The sequence below is a fragment of the Dermacentor variabilis genome, chromosome 3 (genome assembly GCF_050947875.1).
Source record: "Dermacentor variabilis isolate Ectoservices chromosome 3, ASM5094787v1, whole genome shotgun sequence".
Lineage (NCBI taxonomy): Eukaryota > Metazoa > Arthropoda > Arachnida > Ixodida > Ixodidae > Dermacentor > Dermacentor variabilis.
The window spans coordinates 215,618,549-215,628,607 of NC_134570.1; the positions used below are offsets into that span (position 1 = coordinate 215,618,549).

At 46.3% G+C, this 10,059-nt stretch overlaps 1 pseudogene; it reads left to right on the plus strand.

The window, feature by feature from the left end:
* The first annotated feature begins 6,007 nt into the window (after positions 1–6,007).
* On the plus strand, positions 6,008–6,765 carry LOC142575021 (uncharacterized; annotated as a pseudogene).
* The last annotated feature ends 3,294 nt before the right edge of the window (positions 6,766–10,059 follow it).

Genomic DNA, 10,059 nt, shown 5'->3' on the forward strand with positions numbered 1-10,059 from the left:
TCGGAAGAGCCGAGTCATCTTTTACGTAAAGATCGCGATGCTCTCGTTTTTGGCAGCTGCATGCGGGTTTCCTGTACAGCTTGTGCACGCTCTTTAGTAGGACGCTCGTGAGCCTTTGCAGGAAGCCGTTGGAGAACAGGTCCCGCGTAGTCAGGGTTCATTCTCGGTTGTCAAACCAAGTTCTGGCGGTCTCTTCTAAGGCGAAGTACCCATGCCGGAGCTTGTAGTCGGAGTTCAACAATGCAGCGACTTTTTTCATATGTTTCAAATGATGATCCACGGAAGGACGGTAGCTCCCTGGACTGTTGCGGCACGATGGGGGACGCTAAGGCTGCCATTTTGGTTGACTTGGCGACGATCTTCCTTGTCGTCTCAGGCAAAAGTACGTGCTTAGCGAGCAGTCCTTGCAGCCTGCGGCTACTTTGCTAGTTCTTGGCTGCGCTGGTATTGTCTTCCGCGTTCGGCCTTGGATCACGTGTTCGGCAGGGGGGGGGGGGTGCCGCCCGTACATGCACGCAAAGCACCTCCACCAGATGTCACGTAGTACTGCTGGAAAATATTACAGCGACCGATCTGTGAATTGCGAGACTATGTTTTATTGGGCGAACTTCTGCCCACCAAAGCAATTTACACTCACAGCCTAGCGATAGCGGTGAACACGGTCAGCGATCGTAGAAATCTGATCTGCGGTCAAGCGCGTCGGCTTTTATACGCGAGGAACGTTCCAGATAAATCGCTGGTGCTCGCGTGTCCTCCAGAAAGCTCTACAACATTCTCGTCATGCATACATGCAATGAAATTTCGCAAGGTTCGCTAACAACAGACAGCGGATAGAATCATCGATAACATTCCAGAAACTTCCCATACCTGCACGTGCGTCCCGCACTGAGCAATAACATTTGTTAAATAGTGAAAAGCGATCACCCGAAAAAGATAAACTCCGCGTGTCAATATAATCATGCATAAATATATAAGTAAAGGAGAACGAGTAATTTCTGATTTTCTCCTGCGGTTGTTGACATGTTAAATAAAGGTTCAAATAAAAAATAGCAGCGAGTGATTTTTCTTTTTCGTTGGAGTTTGAGAGTGAGGACTTTCTAAAGGAACAGTAGGGTTATAGTTCCGCTTGGAACTAGCGCTGCGACTTTTGCAGAGTTATAAGGAAGCATGATTGCTCTGCACTGATGGCGACTTCTGCACGACGCATCCGGCCGCAGATGTCATTACTGCCTGGTATGTCCTTGCTTGTTTATCCGAGTGGGTGGCTACGGAAATTGCAACTACTTTTCGTCAGCATATACCTCTATTGCCCCACCTAGAAGCAAGGAAAATTCACAATTATATGAATTATGATAGTTCATCGTAGGCGATTTTTTGGTCAGCCTTCAGGACTTCCAATTTAAGCTGTGGTAGTCGCCTCGCAGACGCGAGCGCTGTAAACCACACTTCCACGTTTGAGGAAAAATTTGATTAAGTTGCACAGGTTTCTAGAGCAGTTATTAAATCTGAACGAAAAAAAAAACACTTTAATAGTGTGCGCTCCCAAACGCTGTCGAAGACAGCTATGAAATCAAGAATACTGAAGCAAGCGTGTTGCATTTTCCCCTTAATTTCGCCGAATGTTTTATGGAACGCGCAGAAGGCGCGCGGACGCACTCTCCTCGTGGGTAAGCCAACCTGCTTGCAATGGACTAAATTATTAATGTGAAGGAAAGAATATCTACGGAAATTTAAATGTCTTTCGAAAATTTTGTTAGAAAGAGAAATTGAGTTGGGCCAGCATAATGACAGTGAATCGGATGGTCGGGTACACTTTGCTAAAAAAAGACGACTAGCTTTCCGCCGAGAGATAGAACAATACGTCAGTTTTAAATGAGTAACAAACATCAAAAAGAAAGATATTGGCTTCTGTCCAAAAGCCATTTTTACCATTTGAATAGTGAGCCCATGCCGCCCTTGAGCCGAGTTGGTGTTACCACAGGCTGTTCGATTTCAATTGTGAAGATCTTTAGTGGGATTGTGTTGCGCCATTGTTTGCCGTAGCCGTAGCCGTTTGACAAGCTCGCAAAGGTGTGTGTTTAACAACTGAGCGGAGTGTACTGTAAAACACTTGTGAAACTATCCTTCGGAAGTAAAACGATGACAGTTGTTTCGCAGCGTGCTGTTTTTAAAGATATATTTGTGATGAGAGCCTCAATATTTTTTACTGTTTTAGCGATGTGTAAAGTCGATTGAAGGGCGACGTTATAGCAAGATCAATGGCCACTTTATGCGGCAAAAGTGTCATACTATTGAGATTTGTAAACATCCACGAATCGAGGTCCTGTTGTGTTAATGCGAAAGCATTATGTGGCTCCTGAGGCGGAAAAGCCGTCTTTGACATGACCACAGGATGCTCATAAAAGGCTATGAACCATCGACCATTGGTGGCAGTGGAACCCATGGCCTTTGGTGTTAATAAATGTGAAGTTGATTAAGGCACACTAAATTAAGATGGAATCTGTTAATGAACTCGAACCGATGGCGTTTGATTGGAGTCGAACCCTGAACTTTTAGTGAGAGTTGAACTCACAACATTTTGTGCTAATTAAGGCGAAGATACATTAGTACGACTGAAAGGTCATAGGCATCTCACGGTGGTCACAACGCCATCGCATTCACTGGTGGGGTCGAGCCAGTGAATGAGTGAATGACTGCGCATCCATTGGGCTTAGCGCTTGATACTTGAATACCTTTTTCTTTTTTGCTTTCTACCGTCTTCTTCCTTCTGCCTGTGCATCTGCCAACAGATTGCTGTCAACTTTCTAGGGGCGGAAAACACTATCGGAATGTTGTAACACCCTGCTACATTCTGTAGCGGTATCAAGCACACAGCCCCGTTCGTTTCTTGTGCCAGCGGAGTTTTCCACCAGCTTCCATTGTCCTGTGGCGCATTATACAACGGCCAAACCGAACGATGCGTTAATGAAAGATTAGGAGAGCACCGAACATTACTTGGGGGAGATTCCCTTGCTAATTTCCCAAAACAATGCGGCACGTGTGGCAAGAACGATAGGAAAAAGATAGAATGCAAGCCGCTCTTCCACAAAACAACAATCCTATTCAGGCACACGAATCAACTCGTGTGAGAGCTCATGGAAGCCTTCCATACGCGTAGCAGCGGAGACGAGTGCGTAAGACTTCCGTCCTCTTGTCTGATAGGCAGTTCCGGTTCTTGCCCAACTCAATCAGGTAAATGGGGTACGCGTGATGTTCCACATGACAGCGTTGTTTTGTTCTGTGCCAGTTTTCCTATTTATTCGTTTGTGCGTTTGGAACAAACTTCAGTTGTGACTTAGCGCTCTTCCTTTTTTCTCGGCATTGTCCTTGTGTCTCCGCGCAAACTTCTTCAGTGCGCATTTTAAACAACTAGCCGAACTATCTCCTCTCCTATATACTTCTATTTTGACAGTTGGCTCATTTAGCACAGATTTCGCACCCAGAGTTTCCTGTTTTTTGAATACGGGAAATACCTGCACATACTGCTTGGCGTGTTTAGTGCAGATTTACATACATTATCGCGTATGGGTTTGAGTACTCGAATTACCTGCATTTTAACAGTTGACCCTTTTCAGACTGATTTAGCACATGGGATGGCCTATTTTTTCAATAGGGGAAACAGCTTTAAGCATCGACCCGTTTAGCACAAGTTAGCATAAACAGTCGCTTCTTGTATAATACGTGAAGTACCTATATATTAATGGTCGACCCGTTTAGTACAGATTCAGCATGCAATAAAATATGCTGTGTTTTGAATAGGGGAAGTACCTGCATTTTAACGGATGGCCTGTTTACTACAGATTTATCATACAGAGTCCCTGGTATTCTGAATTGCGAACTACTTGATTTTAATAGTTGCCCTGTTTAGAACATACTTAAGATATATATACGGCTGCTTTTTTTATTACGGGAAGCACCTATACTTAACGGTTGGCCCGATTATTGCAGATTAACAATACACAGCCGCCTGCTTTTTGGATGCGACAAGAACCTGTATTTATTGGCTGACCCGTTCACTAGAGATTTAGCATAAGAGTCGCCTGTATTTCGAATACGAGAAGTGCCCGTATATTAAACATTGGAAGGATAATACAACCACGCAGACGACAACAGATGAAGAACGAAACACACTGGACAAGCCTGGAACTTCAACTGTTGAGTTCCGCGCTTGTCCAGTGTGTTTCCTTCTTCGTCAGTTGTCGTTTGCGCGGTTGCATTATGCATTTAAATATCGACCACCCACTAGCCCGCCTTTCTCGGTTATTAAAGATTGGCCTGTTTAGTACCGAATAAGCATAGAGGCGCGCGTATTTTGAACACAGGAAGTGCCTACATTTTAATGGTTAGTCCATCTAGTACAGATTTCGCATACAGAAGTGCCTGTGTTTTTAATACAGGAAGTATGTGTATTTAACGGTTGGCGCGTTTAGTACAGATTTAGCATAAGCAGTCACTTTTTTTTCAGGAAGTACCTGTATTTTAATGGTTGGTCCTTTAGTACAGATTTAGTATACATAGTCGCCTGTATTGTGAATATGGCAAGTGCCTGCATTTGAACGGTTGACCCATTTAGTAGAGATTTAGCATCCAGAATCAGCTGTTTTTTCTTAGGGAAAGCACCTGTACTTAATGATTGGCGCATTTAGTACAGATCTAGCATAAAGAGTCATCTTCCTTTTTAATTCGGAAAGAACCTGCATTTTAAGCGTTGACCTATTTCGTGCATATTTAGCATACATAATTCTGTGTTTGTTTGAATGCGGGAAGCACCAGTACTTCAAGAATTGAAGCAATAGAAATTGACAAATGGAAAGACAGGTTTGTCAGTTGGCCCTCAGTATCGTACCCTCACACAGCGTGCCGCTATCTTGGAGATTGATCATTGCTAGAATAGGAATCAACAAAAATGTCATCCTTGTTTTTTTCTTTTTTTTTACTCTGGGTCTTGGTCACTCCTCACTGCCGTCAAAGCACTGCGCTTCTCAAGGGACACTACAAATGGCGGGTCTTTGAGCAATTAAGTAGTAGTTGAAGCCGAGCGCCTGTGTATGTCCTTTTTACGTGTGCGTGAACGTGTCAGGTTTAAGTGCGCTGCTTCTATATTAAAACTTGTTCGCCCTTATCTGTGGCCATGAAGACGTGATTCGCGTAAAGAGAGAGAGATATACGGAAAGCAAAGGAAAGTCAGCGAACTCAGCCGTACGAGCGTTCGGCTTGCTAACCTGTAAAGGGAGTAAGTGATATAGAAATATAAAAAGGAAGCGTTTGTGCATTTAGTGCACGTGGGAGGATCCACAGGAGCACTGGAACCATACTCACTCCGGTGCACTTTAAGTGCTGCACTAGTGCATCAGTCGCTTTTTGAGACAATGATGGTTGTGACTATGGTCCGAGTATAAGACACTCTGAAAATGGTGCTGAGCCCTGTCGGTTTAAAGTTGTCTGAAGAGATACCGTAAGTATTGTGTCATCTCCCTTTAGATAGAACGTGTAGCGGCACTCTGACACCACTGAGATCTTCAATTCTTGTATCTGAGACAGTACGCACGTGCCTGTTTTTGTTTGTGGTGTCACTGAATAGTAGCTCTGTATAGGTACATAAGACGACCACGTAAGTGCATTGACGTTCTTTCCGTTGTATTGCAAGCGCCAATAAACGTGTTCTGGCAAGTAGGCTACTGCGTACTTGAAGTCACAACAGTTGCGATGAGGATCGAATTCTCATATCGTACGATAGCCGGGCCATGGCTGAGGCGCTGAAAGCGACAGAAAGCTGAGCTAGTTGGTAAGGATTAAGTAAAAAAAAGTAAGGTGCGCAGACATGGACACAAGAGAAGTGGACAAAACGAATGCGTTCGTGTTGTCCACGCTTCTGTCCGTGTCTGCACGCCTTACTCTTTTGTGCATAGGAAGCGCTGGTTGCGGCCCCAGCAGTTTGTGAACAGCAGGCGTCTAGGTGGACCACCACATGGCTGCCTTCGGCCGCTTCAAGCCGTTCGTGGAAGAGGGAGGCGAAGACTTCGAATCTTATGTGGAACGCTTTGAACACTATACCTGTGTCACCCAGGTCAGCAACGACTTGAAAGTATCCGGTTTTGTGACTGTCATTGGAAAACAGGCCTACCGCAGATTGAAGAATTTGTTGGCCCCAGTGAAGCCCGAAGCCAAAACATACGACGAATTAGGCAGGCTCTCAAAGGGCACTACTCACCGAAGCCCTTGGTGATAGCAGAAAGATTCCGGTTAAACCGTCGATTGTAGCAAGAAAACGAACCAGTTGCTACGTTTGCTTTAGAACCGAAAAGGTAGGTGGCATCCTGTAAGGTCGTGAAATTCCTGGATCGTTTCATGGCTGGATTGAGAAAGGAAACAGCACAAGCCGAGCTCCTCAAGAAGAGTACCTTGACGTTCCAAGCTGCTTATGACCTTGCCAAAAGTGGGGAACTCACTCGCACCGAAACAAAGACGATTCACCCTGAAGAACTCAGCGAGGTGAACCTGGTTCATCAGCCCCAACTAAGAAAATCCGAGGCCACCGCAAGGACAAGAAGAGCAGGCAGCAAGAACACGAAAAGGCCAGCCGAATCAACGGACAGTTTCCGTTGCGGATCAACACATACCGCCGCAACCTGCCCCGTACGCAAATATCGATGCCCTTGCCTGCAAAGAGGTGGGACACCTGGCGAGGGTCTCCAGAACAACGCCACGTTCGTTCCACACCCTTGAAAAGAGCACTGGTTTAGAAGGCTCCGGTGACTCGGACGGTATAAGTGGTGAGGACGATATTTGCTTAGCCACATTTTTTCATGTCCGAGTAATTACGGTAGCTACATTGTGAAAGTTAGGGTGGCAGCTGGGAATGTCAAAATGCAAGTTGACACAGGAGCATCTGTGTCTATCATACCAGAACAATGTACTGGCAATATTGGTCGGACTTTCCTCTAGAAAGTTGTAGTTTACGGCTAGAAACGTACGGAGGAGTCCCGCTGCCAATTACAGGCAAGTTGACAATGCGCGTAGAGCACAGTGGTGAAGCCACGAAGTTGCCTTTAATTGCAGTCTGAACACTTAAAAAGTGTGGTGGACTTTGTTGCTGCCCGTAATAGGCTAGATGCGTTGAAGCTAGATTGGACGAGCGCGTCTAATACCGGTGTTCATAAATCAGCCGCAGTCATAGAAAACTTTTCGGAGGTGTCTGAGCCGGCACTAGGACTGATAGCTGACACAACGGTGAAAGTAGTGCTAAAAGACAGCAGTACCCTTATTTTCTGTAAGCATCGACCTGTGCCACTTGCACTAAGGGACGCCGTAGCAAAGGAATTACATTCACTAGTGGAATCGGTAGTACTGGTGCCTGTACAGCAAAGTGAACGGTCTACGCCCCTAGTGGTCGTCCCCAAGGCTAACAACAAAGTTCGCATATGCGGAGGCTACAAAGTCACTGTAAACCGCTGTCTCAGAACCGATTATTACCCTTTGCCAACGTTGGGAGCTACTTTTGTCGCGTTGCGTGAATGCAAATGTTTTACTGTTCTTGACCTTTCTACCGCGTAACAACAGTTGCAGCTGCACCCTGATTCGCAGCTTTTGGTCACTGTGAATACCCGCGTAGGCCTTTTTCGATACACTCGTATGCCGTATGGAATAACAAGTGCTCCGCCTATTTTCCAAGCCATGATGGATGACATGTTAAAGGACTTAGAGTGTCATGTTATCTTGATGTGTTAACAGCAGGAGAAACGATGAAAGAATGCTACACTAAGATGGAAGCTGTGCTGACACGGTTCAAGGAATGGCGCGTGAAATTGCGGAAGGAGAAATGAGTTTTTTGAAAAGGTTGTCACCTATTTGGGTCACGCAAGGCAAACAAACGTGTGAGTTCAAGCACTTAGGTGGTAGGGCTAGGGAACAAAGAGTGGTACGTTCATGTTGATAATGTGTGGCCGCGAACATCCCAGGAGTGCTTCCCGCAATCGGTTCATGCGCCAAACCCGCTCTGCGCCAAAGCCGTTCTCCAAATCCCGAACCACGAGCATATAGTCAAGTCATTATGTGCCCCATGTCTCAAGGTGCACACCCTGTAAACAATGGCGGTGCACGAGAGACCCCCGGTTCATGCACCGTCTCTGAACACCGAAACGGCAGCATTTAGCAAATACATTGTGTCTCGCAGGTCTATAGGTGCACGCCCTCTAAACGACGGCGGTGCGCTAAAAATGCCTGACACCAATCACGTAGGTGAGCAGGCAGTACCTACCAACAAAGGACATGCCACCCCTCCGTACCCATCGTCTGCAGGCAGGAAGTGCAGCGGTGGCTAAACTGGATCTTCCCAGCCAGGGATTCGACGCAGCGCCCGGCAAAGACAACCGCCTGACCGCTACTAAGAACACATAGGGGGAGGGGGGCGGGAAAAGGGAGTGTAGTGTCATCACCCTTTAGATAGAACGTGTTGTGGCGCTCTGACGTCACTGAGTTGTTGAATTATTGTATCTGAATAGTACGCAGGTGCCTCTGTGTGTGTCTCTGTGATGACACTGATTAGTAGATCTGTATAGGTATATAAGACGGCCACGTAAGTGCTTTCGCGTTCTTTCCGTTGTATTGCAAAAGGCAATGAACATAAGTTCTGGCAAGTAGGCTACCGCGTACTTGAAGTCACCACAATGAGCGTTAGAATTCGAAGCGAGGGCAGGTACACAATAGGTGCTGAATCGTTTTCTCGCACCCACACGAGTCCCACGTCGTGCTACAGGCTATTCCTATACTGAATGAGTAAGCGTTAGGAAATGCCACTCCCATCTACCAGCTTCGCAGCAAGAATGCTTCGCCGTCGTATAGACTAAGGTAAAGAAAAGCTAAGCACAACAATTTTCCTGGCAGTGTGCGCCCTTGCTAAATGTATTAGACGTGTCTGGGTATCTTCGTGAGCAAAGCCACTGCCGACAATGCCACAGGTAACGGGAATCTAGTGAAAGGTTACGGTGTGCTATGTTTCCAAAGCATGGTGGTGCATTTCCCTAATATTTGTTACCACCTGTTCGTACGTTCTGCGACATAGAGTAGACTTGAGGCCTTGAACAGCTGATTCAGAGTCACAAAATATTGTTTTGAATACTCCGCTTAAGAACATGCCGACTCTTCAGACGTTTGGACTTTACTGAGCGGAAGCGTCAAAGCGTGGTGCCAAAAATATCGTTCTCCTATTATTCAGTCCCCCGGTCTGTCACACCATTTGAAGTTACCTCGTCCTCTAACCAAAGAAAATTCAAAGGAGCAAGACATGCTTGATGAGAGAACGCCGGGAGGCCCTATGCCAGACACGAACGATATTAGAGGTGAGTGAGCTACACCACTGGAAATTTGGCGCTGCCGTCGGCGTGACGTTGTATGGGGGATCACGTGGACACAGCGGCCGCGTCGGCTGCTTCAGAAGCGCCGAAGTGAGCTGAAAGCGAAAGTTTAAAATCCCACGTGCACTGCGGTTCTAGTTAAAGATGGAGGTTTTGCCGCTTCGGCTGTGTGCTTGACAACACTTGAAAGCCCTATAAAATATAGTGGCTGCCTCTGAAGGCCTCGAACATAGTAGGCTACTGCTCGGTGCCGCATTGCCGGAGGTACTCAACGGAGCCTAGTGCAGCCTTCACACGCACCAGCGGGACAAGAAGCTGCGTGAAGCTTGGATCACGAAATTTAGAACTGGCAAGCAGCTATTAGCTAGAACTCGGGCGTGCAGTAAGCACTTCCGCGAGGAAGATTTCTGTTACGGCGTCGATGCTGCGATGTTGAGTGACTATAGAAGAAAGGGCGCAGTGTGGCGCTCGCCCACGCGCGCTCCCCGGCTTACGTCACGAAGCTTTCATTTATGAACTTCTTGATATTTTATACTAGCAAAGTCATTGGAATAGAAAGGGAGTGATAAGAAGCACATTCAGGAAAGGCATGACATATGATCATGTTTTGTTAGCACCAAACAATGAATGTGTAGTGGTGGAAGAAAAAAGTAACGGGAAATTGCTT